General features: G+C 44.0%; 1 protein-coding gene across 2 annotated transcripts in view; it reads right to left on the bottom strand.

Moving 5' to 3' along the window:
• The window catches only part of MAPK6 (mitogen-activated protein kinase 6), a 33740-nt gene extending 18937 nt beyond the window's left edge, over positions 1 to 14803 (bottom strand). The window contains exon 1 of one of the 2 annotated variants that reach the window (XM_027688135.1): positions 41 to 149. The gene's annotated coding sequence lies outside the window, so the exon portion shown is untranslated. Of the gene's footprint in view, positions 1 to 40; positions 150 to 14600 lie in introns of those variants that run through there. The other variant, XM_027688136.1, reaches the window with a different exon arrangement.
• Between the last annotated feature and the right edge of the window lie 2429 nt (positions 14804 to 17232).

Genomic DNA, 17232 nt, shown 5'->3' on the forward strand with positions numbered 1-17232 from the left:
CCCCCCCCCCCCCCCCCCCCCCCCCCCCCCGCACACTCACGGGCCTTCCCAGGCTCATCGGGGGCTGCGCTGCTCACACGGCCGAGCCCCGCGGCCCCGCCACCGGCTCCCGCCCGGAGCCCGCCCGCCTCGCCGCAGTTGCCGCTGCCGCAGCCGCCGCCATGTAACCCGGCGCGGAGGGCAGGGAGGGGCGGCGCGGCGGCGGCTCCGCCCGCCGGGGGCGGCCCCGGGCGGCCCTCGGGGACGGGCGGCGGGGAAGCACCGCCCGGGCCGTTCCGTGCGGGGGAAGCGCCGCGAGCCCCCGGGAGCTGCCGACCCCCCGTCCCGGCCGCCTCACCGCCTCGCCTGCGGCCCGAAGACGCGGCGCTCCCAGTGTGCCCAGTGAGCCTGAGGAATTCAGCGCCGGCGAGGCCCAGCGGGGTCAAACACATCAGAGAGAGAGGGGCCAGGGGGAGCGGTGTGCGGGGCTCGGGTGTGCCCGCAGCGGTGGCCCCGGAGCGCTGTCCCTGCAGCTGTCACCGTGCGGGGGTCCGGCAGCGACAGCCTGTGTGGGACCAGTTCAACTGCCCCGTCACCAAACGTCCCTCATGGGACAGAAACAAACACAGCTGGAAGCACAACGCAGGCAGGGTTCCCTTCAACGGAGGTGACACTTCGGCTCTGATGTTCTGCAGTCCGAGTGCCATGGTGGACCTGAATGTTCTCCTCACGAACATCTACAAACGCCTTGCCATTGCTGTCACCTCTGTACATGCCAGAAAGGACTTCTGCCTTGATATTACACCTCCCTTAACTGTCATAGGCAGAGGCAGCAAGAGCCTGCTTTTCCCCCCAAATCACAACTAATGCAACAAAATAAAGAAAAATAGTGAAAACTTTACATTTTTTACCCCCGAGACTTTTATGCAGCAGTCTTAGTGGGGACAGAAAGGTATGAAAACACCAGGCCTCTAGGTTATCAGAAGAGCCTTACGCTTCTACTAACCCAGTTTCGGTACAACTGTCAAGATAAGGTGCAGTTTTCCTACATCTCTTATAAGCCTGGATGACTCAAAAGGTGATAATTAATATTAATTTTTGCTGGTTAAACAGAGGTTATTTTTAGCTAGTACTAGGACAGAAGTTACTCACATGCAATAGGGCTCTACAGCTTGCTCTGCTGCCATCTGGACAGAAGCATCCAATTGACCCTTGCACTTTTAAATCATGTAACTTCATTTTTTAAAAACAAACAAGTCATACATCAACATCCAAGGAGCTCCCTACTCAGCTTCTCTAAAGTTATTTAAATAACTTTTAAACTCTCTTCAATTATGCAGCCAAACATTAACTGTTTCAATTAGCCAGATGCATTGCTCACTCTGCTATTGACCCCACTGGCAGGAGAGGTGAGCCAGGCATTGGGTAGTGCCGAACTGTACTAATAGCAAACATACAGAAGTCAGTAACCAAACTGACACTTTACATTACAATGTTTGCTAATTGGTAGGCAGCTCACCATGCTGCCAACAGTGCAGAAAAGTCAGTAACAAAGCTGCAGTTCTTCTGCCCACCCAGCAAAACAGAGCTGGAAGATTACAGCACTGTGTGCTCCAGAAGGCCTGTATTTAAATACACTCTATAAAGAAAAAAAACTGCAGTAGTGCATATTTGGAAGAGGTGATGTTAGGACAACAACCAGAGCCAAGCCACAGAGGAGTTTTTTGAACTAAAGGAAGAGATTTGGGGGTTAAAAAAAGGCAGGAGCAGCAGGGGTTGCATGTCTAAATCCAGAGCTATTTAGTTAATTAAAGAATCCCTCCATCCATCCAAAGTATTTTCATTATGAGAAACAAAAGAGCAAGCTGATCCTCGGATTCTAGGATGCTGCAGTAAGAAAAATGTTACATTACATCCTTGAAACAGCACCTGGAGAGCTCATCATACCCATTGGGACTATATGCCAACACCCACAGTGGCATTTCAGTCAGGTGGAGAAGTTGCACATCCATGAAGTTTGCTCTGCAGTAGCTCAGACTGTTTGAAAAGTAGTTTAGCAAACACAGAGGCGGCTTGAAGTAAGCAGCAAGCCACCTCACCTGGGTAGCACATGCTCTCTGATAAATCTCACAGAGTCCAGACGTGCCACCATTTTCTGGGTTCCTAATTCATAAATCAAGAGCTACTTTCTCCTCCCCCTCCAAATTCTTTTCTGCAATTCCAAGAGTGCAGTCTATGGTAGGATCTAGTGAATGAAATGCTTCAATCTAGAGGAAAATCATTTGACAAGGAAGGGTATGGTGCAGGAAGGTTACTTCAGTCTCATTTTTTATAGAATTATAGTACACATGAGAGTTGCTGAGAATCTGTGTGTCTCATGGCAATGTATAACCATCTAATCCAGCAAATTGTTAATCTGTTCTCAGATTTTTAATATCCTATTGATTAGGATATTACTGTGACAAATACTACTGTGACAAATTTTTTCAATATTCCTCACAAGAGTGCATTTTCATAGCACGTAGATGATATGTTTTATTACATGCTATATGATACGAACCCATTCTAAAACACTTGCAGATATTAACTGTCACTGAAACGCAGAGTAAAAAAAGAACTGCATTTCAAAGCTCATAAACACCAGCAATTAAAAAATAATTAGAACCGAAGGAATTATTCATTTATTATATCCAAGTTCAAAAAGATCAAACAGTAAATTTCCAGTGTAATATTTCAGTCCTGTGTGTGAATTGTTCCTTGTGGCATAAAAGGGAATGAAGTATTTTTAAGTGTCCACACCCATTATGATTGGCAAGGGAAGAAAGATTTGGAAACGGTTTGAAAAGGTTGCCCAAGGTAACTTGGCAGCTTCAGGCTTTTGTCTCAGTTTCACTGCTTCACTGGGCTTTTCTGCAGGAAATCTTTGTTTTATGGCATTATGCAGCCCTTTCTAATGATTCCAAGTGTTTTCAGAGGAGGCTCTGAACTTTGCTGTGTATCTCACAGCAGGCAGCCTCCACCACCAGTGATGATTAAGGTGTCAACGGTGTTACCTGGCTCTTGGCCTGTCTGCAGGATCAGTTCCCTGGGCAGCTGAATTTGCCAGGACACACAGGGGAAGCCTCTGACAGCAGCCAGTACATGGGTGCCACCAGGCCATTCCTGCTCAACTTACACATCCTCCGAGAGGAAGGGAAATCTGTCCTAGGATACACTTTTAAGGACTGACCAGGTTTCTTACCGATGTCTAAAATTGATTTTGCATGGGGATAGGGATGAGTTTAGAGAAAAAAATCCACTTGTTAAAAGGGGATGGGGAGAGGTCCAAGAAACACTCAGTTTCTGCTGCCTCCTTGGCCTGTTCCTGCTTAGCTGTACACTGGGCCCCGAAGTAGGATTCGGTTTTCCTAGCACAGATCCCAAGAGTTTTTAATAGTCCGCATCTCTGTTAACTGCTGCCTCCTCCAATCAGCCTAGTTCCCTGCAGGTGTTAAGCAAAGTCTTTACAAATCACTTGTTCTCCCAGCTTACAATTTCATAGTGCTGACATTCAGCACAAAGAGCTCAGATAAATATGAGTTCCACTGGCAACCTGACAGCTCAGGTATCTTCACTTCTTGGGCACCTCCATTTCCTGGAAAAGGTCAGACTGTACCTTCCTATACTAGACACAGGGTTTTTTTTATTTTTTCTTTCTAACACAAACATATTTTTCTAATGAGCGCTCTCTGGATTTGCAGACTTTAAAGTTTTCCCAATAAATCTTAAAATATACTTTACATCAGCATTATTATCAGGTAACTACCTGCCATCTTAAAAACTTTCAAGAACTGTTTGCATCAAAATCCTGTTTTAGTTAAAGTCTACTTGGCAGTAGCCACAGCTACCTGGGCACAGACAGCATGCTATCACTTCATTTGCACTCAGTGGATGGGGCTGACTTTGCTAGAGCAAGATTTATACTGTCTACATTCTAATCAGGAAAGAAACTATGGCAGTATTAGAGAACTTGGAAGAAAGGAAAAAAGCAAACCCTAAGATCTTCAGCCCTATGTGAATCAATAGACAGACTGGGAAAGAACAGACCATTAACAGACCAATTCAAACCAAAGGCTGCTGAGTACAAAGGGCAAATGGAGGTGGAAGAAGGAAGTCAAAGATGATGTTCAGCTTTGAGGTTAGAAATAAATGGGTTATGTGACATACTTTGGAAATTCTGGAGGACAAAAAGTCATTAAACACTTGAAACAGAACAAGTCATTCTTCCCCCTTGGTAGATCATCAGCAATCTAGGACACTTAGGTACAGCTAGCTGCATGCAGGCTCCCTGCTTAATATCACACAGTTTTATTAAGTCAGGCAATTCCATTGCCTACTTTTTCTATGTTTAAAACAACTCTTAGCACAGGGGAGAGAGCATCTGCCTAAAGTAGGAGTTGGCAAAGCCGTGTCAATGCTGGGAGAACAGGAAAGCTTAGAAAACTTGCCTTGTAGCTGGGTCATCACTGAAAGCGTCAGCCCTCTGTGAGTGTCATTGACTTGCAGGGCTGGAGCTCTCCCAGATTCTCAGCCTTTCATTGATTCCTCATTAGTTCCTTGCACAGACAGCTATCAGTATTTCATGCACAGAATAGCAAACATGTAGAGAAATTTACTAAGGTAGGAAATCAAGGCAGGATGTGTTAGGTTTAATTTTTTAAAGAAGGACTAATACCAACAGTTTCACACTTGGGTTCCCCGAGTGACACAAGTGGCTTGTAATTTTCCAGCATGGTACATGGGAGGTGTGCTGGAATCAAGCAGTGATCCAGTCAGTGGATGAATCTACAGCTGAAAAATATTCTACAGCAGAGGGCAAGGCAAAGTGTGGGATGAAGTAGAAACAAGAAGCACCAAATGTTTTTGTCTCAACACTTCAGGTGCAAGAGAATTCTGTGTGCGACATTTCTCCCCTGTTTAGACCTGCAGGAAGGCACCACTCTCACCCTCACCTCCAAAACCTCAAGTGAAGTAGTTAGGAGAACACATCTGCCAGTTGAAGTGGCACAAGAGCAATTGTTAAAAGGCCCCTGTGCTGGTTATCACATCAGCTGCAGTGCTGCTAGAGTTGTAAGGCAGCAGATATTATTTAAATATCTCTAATACCTTGAGTACTCCAATGTGGAGCGATGTCCTGGAAGCAGGACTGGGTGCTCTCAGCAAAAAATGCATTTGGTTTTATATCCCTACTGGAAAATACTTCAGCTCTTGGGCAGAGGTTATAAAGGCCTGATGATGGATTTATGTAGAACAATTTTATGTTTTTGTGGAACTACTGCATTTAATTGCAGGTCTATACATATTGCTATGCAGAATTCTTCTTGTTCATTCCTGTAGCATGGTAAACCTTCCTACATGCAGCATTTTGATTCCTATTGCATTACAGAAATAAAGCCTCTGCTGTGCAATTGTAAATATAGCTGGTGCTGCAGAGCTTGTAATTTACAGGGAAAAAAAAAATCAGATGAACATTCACTAATATTTGCACCCACACCAGAATCCTCTTGAAATAAATTTACAGGGGGCAAAACTCAACACAAATACATGGGTACCAGCTGCTTTAGCAGCCTCAACCTGCACAACTTTTACATCTCAAGTAGCAACAAATGTTTTCTACAAGCTTACAAGGAGACAAGGGAGGTGCAGTGAGTTTAAGCCTTTCAAACACTTTCACATATTATTTTGCAATAAACTACAGACAAATGGCATGGCCAGAAGGGAATCTTAGTCAGCCATCAAGAAGATGATCCATTACTGCCACAAGAAACTTGGAGGCTGGAAAAGCAATACCAACTGGTTGTAGTGGAAGAGTCTCAGACCTCTGCTACTACTTAGATTTGTACCCTGTAGAGGCCTTTGTGAGTGAGGCACGGACTCCAGTCCTGCCCAGGGAACCTGTGGCACTCTGGTACCTCTTATGGTGGTTTGATGAAACAAGCTGCACTGGGAGATATGTTAAGAAACTGTGTCTTCGTGGCTGCTCAGGCCAAGGCCACCCTCCGATTCAAGACACGGTGGTCTCCAAATGTCCTGAGCTCACGGATGCCGGGGTTTCGGAAGCAAGCAGGATATTGAATAGCTAAAGAGCCAAGAAGCCCAGTGCCAGCAGGGTCAGGGCAGGCCTGTGGGAAGCTGATGTGAGTGCTGTTGCTCAGGGTGTGTTTCGTCTGTGGCCAAAATGCTTTTTCAGGATTCCCAAAATAGCACTTATCAAAACCAGCAGATTGACTGGAAGCACACTGCTTCACCTAATGACTGCAACTGTCCCTGCCAGACTCCTACCCCAGTCAGTCTCCTGAAGCCAAAGAGATGGAAAACCTAAGAAATACCAAAAAGTAGGGATTTTATAGAACATCTATGATCAAATTATATGGCAAATACTCAGTATTGCAAAAGCTACCCTGAGTCACTTTTGTTGTATCTTCAGACATCAAAACCCAAAGTTTTTATTTTGCTAACAAATATATTTTGGAAACACCTCCTCTTCCTTAATACTCTGTAACTTTTTCTTAGCTCATGTTGCACCATCTATTTCCAAAGATTTCCACTAAAAATATAAGGGACTGTTCAATTCCCCGTATTCCCCAACACCATTATGTCCTAGCTTTCATTAAGATTTTCAGGGTTGTTTCAGGTTTTCTCAGTAGCTTTGAGACACTTGCTGGGAGGAATTACATTTCAAAACTATTTGTTTTCTCATGAAAACTGGATTTTGCTTATGTGCCAGGATCAGCAGACGTCTTACAAATAGCTTTGGAGAGATGACAGGAAATGATGCAAGATCTCAGGCCATTCTAAAGAGGACAACTGTTTGAAGTGCTGAGGAAAGAGGGAATTGCACCATTGACTACTACACAGGGGGAAAAAATTAATGCACAGAAGCACCATTTGCTTATGAAACACAAGATCTCTTATTGCAGCTCAAGCAAAAACTATTTGCTTGCAACTGCACTACAATGAAAAACAAGAAATTATTTTTTCCTTTGAAGAGGAAAAACTGACCAGAATTGTCTAAACTCGCTTTGTCTTTTACTCTTGAGGAGTGAAGACACTTTCCTAACATGCTATAAATGCCAACACACACACTGGAGATTCTCCAAGCTCTGACTGATGCCAAACACTAGGATCATCTTCCTACCCTGGCACTTCCCATCATCTCCAGCAAAGGCTTTTCCAACTTAAAGTGCTTTAAATGGGCTCCAATAATAGATGCCTAGAGGTTAAGCTGTGTCTCTTCATCTCATCCCAAGAACTCTCTGTTACTCTTTGCAACAGCAATACAGAATGGAACATTTAACTCCCTGTCTCATTTTGTTTCCATCAGCCTCCCTCAAGATAAAGCACAGTAACTTAACCCTTAATAAATGTTTTATTTGGGATAGGGGTAAACTCTCAGCATTCTTAAGTCTGTGGCAAAACTTTGAACAGATGTAACCTTAACTCAGTGGCTCCAGCCTTCCCCTCCACTACCAGGCTGTGGCTTTTCCTGACAGCAGGAATCCCCTCTCAGCCCACTCCTTGCCACGCTCTGACACCGCGGGTGACTGAGCATCGTGGTGAACATGGAGAACCATCAACATGAGTGAGAAGCAGGCAGTGTACCTTCCCAGCAGATGTGCTTTTTCAGTCAGTCAGTCAGTCTAGGGAGTGATGCATTTTAAGCCCTCTGCATTCCCACACTACAGTTAAGCATTGTGGGGGCCTCAAGGCAAGTACAGACCAGTCTCCCTTCTTCACTGGGCACTCGAAGTGCATCAGCAGGTAACCACACAACCTGTCTGCACAAGGGCATTGCCATAAGCCCCCACAGTACTTTCTCCCCCAGAGCCAGGCTGCCTGAGACTTCTGCTGAGGTTTTACTTTAAGAGAGGATGGCATATTTGATCCCTCTCACGACCATACCTCAGGGGCATCCTACTTTCATAGTGGATGGTTGCTACCCAGGATTTTGGAGTTATCTGTTCCTTTGACAGACAGAAGACCTTAGAAGCACTCCTACCTAGGAAAGGAATAAATAATACATGACACATTTTTTTAGCTTTTGTACTGAGTAACTGATTTTAGCCATGATCTGCATTTCTGTAAGCCTGAGGAACAAACTCAAGTTTTTTTTTCCATTAAAGACATTAAATCCAACTGAATCTTTGTTATTTTGTTATTTTGGAAATTTAAGATTTATTACCTCTCTTAGAGGTACAACAGTGCTGAAACTGGGCCATCCCAAACTTTTTCAGTTAAAGGCTATGCAAATGGAAATGGAATATATCCATCCCTACACTGCAGGACAGAAAAACAAACCCACTTGCTAGTGGGTGTTCACATAACTGTGTGTGTGCAGGAGAGGAGGGTGTGAGAGAAAGTGGACAAGGCTGTCAGCTTTGCAGAGCTCAGTGAGAGCTCCAGTGCCAGCTGGTCCAACTGACCTTAAGGACCACAAACATAAAACCCCCTAGAATTGTAAACCCAGATTTCATTCTTTGCTGCACTTGGAAAGAGATCTTGTATATCTTTTTTTGCTTTGTAACCTGGGAGGAAACGTATCTCACATGCCTACTTCACCACTGGAGAGCCTTCTCCACAGGGACACGTTGTCCCTGTACAGAGCTTGTGCAAACCAATTCTCAGAAATACCTCCATGGGACACCCCAGTGCTGAGGAATCAATGAGAAGCAATCCTATACCCAGAAACTCATCTCATACAGGTAAACATTTCACTGTATAGTTATACCTAGAGGTTCTTTCATGATCTAAATTGCAAGATTTACTCTGCAATTGAGCTGAAATTAAGAAAGACAAGGAGGTAGAGAAATCCTCTGGTTTTTAGTGCGTCAGCATTTTTTTATCTCAAGCATCTTTAAACAGTCTTCATCTGCAAATTTTAACAGTCAAAACCTGTTAAATGAAAACTTCAGAGATACCATATACATCTAAAGCCATATTTTTTTACAAGAGAATGTTTTGTTCTTTGTGTTTTATGAAACACTGGAGAACCATTTAAGCCTCAATTAAAATAAAACCAATTCCCGATAAACCTATTTTAGTAAACACAAAAAGTTGCTAACCATTATCTCATATTTCTTCTTATTGTTTAATCTGGACACTCCCAAAACAAAAGTAATCAAGATGACTCAAAGAAGATGAGTTCCAACCTTTGGACCAGCTCTAATTGCTATACTTAGTTCTCATGATTGCTGCAATTCAGCAGACTCCAAAGGGGTGATAGTGTTCACGTGTGCTCCACGAGCTACTCCAGCACTGCCCTGGATGGCAGCAAGAGCTGTTACATGCTTCTTACCTGTAATCTGATGTCCCCAGGAGCTCACAGCACGACAAACCAGCTGAAAGACCTTCTTCTGCTCCCTTGCATCCATTATCACAGAGGTTGGGTGCACAAATCCTTTCACTCGTGTTCAGTAGTGGGAGACCATTTGTGACAAGGTCAGGGAGTTCTCACTTCATTGACAAAGCAGGCCCAGAGGGATAAGACTGCAGCTTACAAACCTCTCATCTTTTTCTTGGTGTTAACTTTTCCAGGATAGCCCCTCTAATTACACACTGTGTTGGAAAAGGGATATCCCAGAAATCAAGGATGGACACAAGTATCAGCCCTTGCTTTCAGAGTTGAACCATCCTGCCAGGGCTGGACTAAGAGTCTCGTTACCACTGCCCAAACCATCCTGCTCCGAGGGCAACTTCAAGGAAGACAACACTCTCAAACCTGTCTGTCAGAGATGCTTCACAAAGAGTTCATAAAACAGCACAATATTCATCAAAACCAAGGTGGTGATTTTCCACTCAACCCAGCAAAGGTTTTGAGATGTCAGCTGTTTATTTTCTCCTGACAGACTACCCAAGCTGGTATTTCCACAACTGCATGGACTATCTAGATACTTCCTAGAAGTACAGAGCAAAGAGAGATTATTATGGCTTGTGATAATATCCCTGTTTAAATAATTAAGGCAATTCATTTGCTTGTAGTAAAATTGATTCAAGGACTGCGTGTACAATTTGCGATCAAAGTACTACCCTGTACCCCATGTTTATCATCCCAGGTCCAAAGATGTTTGTTAGTAAACAATACCAGTGTAACCACTGCTAGGCTGCAGGGAATCAGTGGCAGGGCTTGAACAGGCTGCTGTCATCTAGGAAAATTTCAACAAAGAAGCTGCGGTAACTGCTGAAATCAAGGGAAACTGCAGGGCAGTAATGGAAACTTTTGAACCTTTTCACACAGAGGAACAAGGAGATTTATTTCTGATTGCTGTAATGTTTCAGATAGCAGGAGAACATGGGAATATGGGCCTTCATGGCAGCTCGTAAAGTTCTCTGACCTTGGAAGGGAACTCTGTGTGACATGACAATCACAGTAACCAGAACAAGCTCTATCTGCTCTGATACAGCTTTACTGCATGAGCAGATATTCCTTTTTCTCCTCACAAGTGCTCACTGCTCTGCTTCATTCATTGCATAAGACAGTGCTCACCTGATTACCAGCAAATGGAAACCAAGAAAAACAAAATCAGTGTCCTGCCCTATGTCTTATTCATCACATATTGCCCCAGTCTGAGGACAGAATCACCAGGGTTCAAGGGCTCTGCAAATAACCATTAAGTGAATTTTTACAATCTGCAAGAATATTATAATTTGCACTGTCCTGAACTGAGTCACAAAGATCAAGCTCACAGTAGCCCTGAATAGCAGATGCACAGTTCAAGATTACTAGAACTGAATTTTGCAAGGGATTGGTACTTATTCCACTGTTCAGCTTTTCAACCCACTTTTCAAAGTGCTTGGTCCTGGCACTAAGTACATACCTCCAAAGCTCTGAATTCTTGATATTTGCAAGTTATTCTAGGCTTTGTCCAGGCAGTTCTGATTTTCTCCAGCACCAGAAGCCCCTGAGTAGCTGTGTTTGCACACCCTCCATGCCAGTCTCTCCACTCCCTCTCAGCTGCCCATCTAGTGTCTCCAAGTCTCTTCCCAATTTCCTGGTTTCTATTTTCTTTTCTCCTGTCCAATTAAAATCTCATTTTTACAAGCTTTTTCTCCCAACCTATTTCTTAAAAATTCCCTGCCTATTTGGTCCTTGTTTCTTCCCCTCATGAGTCAAGTAGCTCCTGCTGGAGCCACTAAATGCAGTGCATGGGAGGAACAGTCCACTTATATTCAATTAAAGTGCCCAATCCCAACACAGCCTGCAGCAGCCTGTGGATGCAGTCACAGGAAAATTTCTGTTCAGGAGTTGTCTGGGCTGGAGCACACCCAGGACTCACAGCATGGGAATTTATCTGCTAACAGATCTCTCAGTCTGCAAAACCTGAGGTCTCCAGTTCATAGACATTAAGAGATTTTCCACGAAGATAAAGCATGCATCTTTGACTCTGGATTCCAGGAATGCTCTCCTCTTCTGGGAAAAAAAAAAAAAAAGTGGCCCAGAGACTTTCTGAGGAAGAAATGTCCCTGTCAGTGCCCTGGGGTGGTGAGAGACACCAGCTCTCACCTGTGGGGGAGCACAGGTTGCCAGGGAACGCGGGGCACTCACTGCTGGGATGCAGAACACTCTATTCAAGCTTCTCTTCCCCTTCACAAATCTCTTTGGGGAAAAGGACCTCAGCAGTGCAAAGCAGCAGGCTGTAAGAAAATATCTCACTCTCCAGGACAAATTTTTTTCCTATTATTTTGCTCCAACATGTGGTCACACAGCCTCTCCTGCCACCCAAACCCTGCTGCTTCCCCAGAGTCCTGGGTGCAGACCCTGCACCTCCTCACTGCAGCTGCTGTAGGGCTGTAGGGCAGCCAGGAGTCAGAGTTACAGGGAGAAACCCCAAGTGTTAGGGGAATGCAACAGTGAAGGAGATGAGGAGCTAAGTATTTATATAATCTCCATCATCAGCTTCTCTGTAATCTCAGGGTTTGGCTGGTTGGAGAGATGGAAACCACATGCAACTGTGTGCAAGGGATGAGGAGAATGGCAACATTAGCCCAGCTTTCTTATGGTTACAGAGGCTGTAATTTCTTTTTCTTTCCACTGTATGTTGTGTGAAAAGCATTCCAAGTCCTGCTGCACTCCCTAGATCCTATTATGAAAGGCCAGATCTTGCAAAGCTGTTTTCCAGTGTGTCAAATTCAGGTTTTTGTGGCTGTTTGACAGTTTTACATTAAATCCCAGCTGAGCAGAAGGTCCCTGAACACCAGGAGTGCACAGACTCCTTGCCACGATGCCTTGCCTGGGTTTGATGCACTTCTCGGGGCCCCCATCTCCAGCCTCAGCAGAGTCTGTCCCACCCCTCTGTCATTCAGCAGCAGGTTTGGGCACGAGCAGAAGACCCCAAAGAGAGAGACAGCTCTGTCCCACAGCTCCTGCTCCACGGGTTAATGCCTACCCACTGCCTCACCACCGTCACCTGTGGGACCTCTCCCGGTCCGGCCCCGTGGCCCTGGGGGACTGTCTCACCTGTGGCAGGAGCACACACTGCCTGGGGCCCCTCAGCACAGCACTGGCTGCTGTGGCAGGCACAGTCTAGGAAATATGTCCCCAAACCTGCCCTTGTGTTCTTTAAAACAAACTTGTATTTATGCTGTGCTGCTGGTGGCAAAAAAACAACCTGAGTCCCCAGTCTGATACCTTCAGTTACATTTTTCCATGTGCAGAGCTGAAGGTCTGAGGCTCCTCTCCCTCTGCAGAGCAAACACAGCGTTTGCAGGAATAAAGCTGCACTTATATAAGTTTCTGAGAATGCCAAGTTGAAAGTCTGACAGAGGAAAAACTTCTAGTAAAAAACTATTTTTTGTCTTTTTGAGAGATCTAATCTATCTCCTGTGCATTCCTGACCTTCAGAAAGCATTTTCATCTCACACATTAAGTATAACAATCCTCTTAACAGGGAACATTTTGTTAGAGCTTTAAATTGGGTTACGTAAATTATTTGTAGTTCTGACAGCAGGTTTCTCTTCCGTCCACGAGGACAGTTGTTATGAGATTGCTACAAGGTTCATTTGCAATCACTGCAGATAATCATCTAGAGGGACTGTTTGGAAGGAGATTTTATCTGGGGCATATGCTACAAGTTTATCACGGCTTTTTATAAAAGCAGCATTTTTGCCAAATAATTTGCGGTGCAGTAGCCTGCATGAGAATTAAGAAATCCCTGATGTGAACAGTAAACTGAGGGGCAAAAAAAAATATTTCCAAGTCCCACAAACTTTAGGAGGAACAGAACATGAAGGGAACCCCCCCCCAGAAACATATATGTATATAGGTGGTACTGAGCACGTCTCAATCCTTGACCTTACTCTTGTTGACTGCAGCAGGAATTGCAAACAATCAGGATCAGGCTCTTTGTTTCCACTAGATACTTGTTCAGAAAAAGGCAGAGTGGAAAAACTATTCAAGGAGTTACAGCACTACTTTTAGCATTACATCAGATCGGCCAATGAGTTAGAAACACAGTTTGGAGTACTCTCTTTTCAGTCTTTCTGCTCTCCAGCCCCTAACCAGGCACAGTCTTAGGCAATGGTTTTGAACAGGAAGAGTTCTCTGGCAGGAGAGCCCTCCTGCCTCCCTTTCTCTTGTCACTGGTAAGGCTGATTGGAGAAAAAAAAGTTTCTGCTGATTTCTGCAGGGGTGGGAAAAGAAGGGCATCATTTATAAATTTGGATTAATTTTTTACGTTTCCCTTTGCATTTATGAGCTCCTAAAAAAACCCAATTAAGCAATAAAACAATATTTTATTCGACTTGAAAGCATTTTGTTGGGACTTTAGGAAAAATTATTTACTGAAACAGAATTTTAAAATGAAAACTTTCAAATGAAAACATGAACATTTAATTTTTAAGTCTTTGTAAGAGCATTTCAGATTTTTTTCTCCCTTAGGTAACAAGAGCAGTGAGTTAAAAGTTTCATCCAATGCTGAACATGAGGTCCAGTAAACCTGATTTCTACACTCCTGCTGGCATTACATTCTCCACAACAGTGGTGCAGAAACCAACAAACCCTTCTGCAGCATCAGAGTACTGCAAGGAGTGACATTTTCAAGGAGAAAAAAACCTGTAGGTTTGTAAACCACACACACACATGCACAAACACAAGAACCAAGCAAAAGGTGCTCAGCAGAGGAGGACCTTTACACACAAAACTTAAATTAATATCTACCAACATTTCCAAATCTGCCCAGGAATACCTCGGTGTTTCCAATTGTATTGAGCTAACTCATGGTATTTTATCTTTCCTTCATATTCACTCCCTGTCTTTCTTTGGTGCCAAATATTTATTTTCAACATTCTATACAGAGTTGGCTCACAGTTCTATTAGCAGTCTCTCTTATAATACTTTATCTACAGAGAATGCAGTGCATTAATAGTTCTAGGGACAATGTTAGGTATTCCTCTGAATTATCTAGAGGCACTAGCTGACTAATATACAATGACTTTATTTCTCTAAAAGACATTATTATTTTGGCAATTCTCAAAGAGAAAGAAATGTTTCTAAGTGTTAGTTAGAAAGGTTGATCTTAATCCTTTATACTTCTTTCTCTCTAAACAAACAGATCTCAGGGGAGAATACACACAGACATTTAACTTACCATTACTGCAGCTATCTTTTGACTTCCTCAGTATCATTAATATTTAAGCAGAAAGAACAGAACAAACAATTATCCTAATGATACCACACCAGAACTACCACAGTAATTTTTCAAAAGTCATCCAGAAGAAGTGAGAAGGTCAATCAGAAAGCACGAGTCAGGAATAGCTGTGCTCCGATGAGGAGGGGAAGGTTATGTGGCTGTGATATGAGTAGTGCACAGCTGTTACTCTAGTAATAATTCATCGTATTAATATTTAAATGAGAGGAGGAGGAGGAGAAGGGCACGAGATTGTGTGTGACTCAACAGTCCCTCCCTGTCCTCAAGCAGAAAAATAGGCCACCAATAAAGAAAGAGCATTAGGAACTATAGAGTGGGAAGGTTTGTTTTCATTACCTCATGAATAAAAGTGGGCAAACTGGTCCCTGGAGAAGTCTAGAAATTATCCTGCTTTTACTATTGCAAGTTAAATTCTGTTTCTACTCTCAGAAGCAGCCATTACCTAATGAACAAATTGATCCAGCAGCCAGTGCTCCAGGTCTGCATGTGGTGTTTCTTGGATTTCAGCATATTTCCAGCAAGCTTCTACACTTCCTGCAAAGAGCTGCCTGCAGGAGTCTTGCCTGGCAGTTCCTTGCAGGGAATTGCTGAATTGCTGTTGTCTACAGACACATTTACAAAACCATTTCTTTAATGGGGGCTAACTCACCTCCAGGCTGGTTGTGTTACCTTGGCTCATCAGGGTCTGTGGATGGGCAAAGCTCAGGAGACCTGAGGAGGAGCTGCCGGCAGGATGGGGTGTTGTGAGGAGCAAAGCCTCAGCCCCGGGGGAACCTGGGGGAGCTGCAGGAGGCAGAGCAGCAACACCCAGCAACACCCAGCAACATGAGGTGGAGGGCTGGAGGAAACAGCTGATGCAGGCATAACCCAGACAGATGTGGGTGGCATCCCTGGCAGGAGAGGCAGCCTGACTACACTTGGTTGCATATAGGGTTGCCCAACTGTATCCACCAATTCAATATAAACACACCTCTCACATGCTGGGTTTTGGGGGGTTGGCATTGTTTTTTTAGTTGTGTACAACTCCCTCCTCCTTGTTAGAGAAAGAGTGTTACTGTGGCAGCCCTGGCTGAGCATCGCCTTGTTGCCTGTATAGCTCTAAAAAGGTAATAAGCAACCATTTAATCAGACATACAGACACAGACTCCAGAAGTGGCCATGAGGCTAAATAACAAATAGTTTGTAACAGAATAAATCCACAGAAAAGCATTCGGCTCAGTGCTCAGCAGGGTACACAAAGTACAACCATTAGGAGATGCCAAACTCATGCAGTAACATCAGTTCTCAGCACACCACGGTAAAATCTTCATCAGAAATTTTCTATTTTTTCCTATTCAAGCAAAGGCATTCCCCCCTCCTTTCATTTCATTAGCCTAATCCTCCATGATCAAGTTTGCAAACAATCTGAGTTAACACCGATATTATTTTTAGCTGATTGATATGAAGGTTTTATTTGCTGCAATCTCTACAAGAGGATTTGTGTTATTAATACGTTGCAGAAAACACCACTTGTCAGGTCTTCTCCACAACCATTGCCAACATCCCAGAAGACAGACCATTTAAAACTGGTCTCCATAACTTGCTGCAAACGTTTGTACATAAAGCAGAGTCGGACCCCTGGACACATTGGAGGAATGGGGAATATTGAGTAGATGACAAGAGGCTGCAGGAAGATACCCTCTTCTCTGTTTTAGTAATTACACTAACACAGTAGTTGCAGAAGTTGGATTCTTCCTTCCTGGATTTTGGGAGTGCTGGAGGAACAGACCTGCCACTCTGGCTTTAATCCCCAGCAGAGCCCTCCCTCCAGCTCCACCACTGCTCCTGCCTCATGAGTAGGACAGATACATGAGGTTGGAATCAGCCACTTAATGCACCCAGGCTAATGTATCATTTTAAATCAGAAGAAAAACTGGTGAACAAAGGCTAAAAAGTCTTTGCAACCGCTGAATTATTAATTGAAGGTGAGTGTGTGATGGAAGATAAACATTTTCAGATACAGGCTGGGTGAGATGACAGATTTAATAGCTTCCATAAAATACAACATTGCAACAGCTTTTATAACTGTCTTTGTGGGTAACCATCAGTTACCAGCTGGACTTGGTGGCTACTGGATCAGTGTACAAAGTTTGAGGAGGCACAGAAGCCCAGGCTCAGATTTGCTCCTTTCAGTGACAGAAGTTGCGAGTTTAATCCAAATCCATGGTCTTGGTTCAGAAGAGGCTACAGCCTCTGTTGACAAGTACCTTTGAGGTTAAGGCTTTTTCAGGCTTTATGTAATGTCTGCTCACATGCCATATCATTCCAACCTATGCTCTTAGTTAAAAAGGGGAAAAAAAAAAAAAAAGGCAAAATCACATTTGCCCTTGGAACAGAGGGGTCAATGTGAAGAGCCACGCTGGCACCACAATCCCCAAACACTCATCATATGCAAATTCTAATTTAATTAGCGTCACTAGGGTTTAAAGGTACAACCCCCGTGCAAACTGCTGGGTACAGCCCTTGGAATGGTCAAACACAGCCTGCACCCATTCCCAGCTTTTTCTTAATCAGACAGGCTCCATGGTTTGTC

Source organism: Neopelma chrysocephalum, unplaced genomic scaffold, assembly GCF_003984885.1.
Source record: "Neopelma chrysocephalum unplaced genomic scaffold, ASM398488v2 Primary Assembly neopelma1_75, whole genome shotgun sequence".
In the NCBI taxonomy this organism is placed as follows: Eukaryota; Metazoa; Chordata; class Aves; order Passeriformes; family Pipridae; genus Neopelma; species Neopelma chrysocephalum.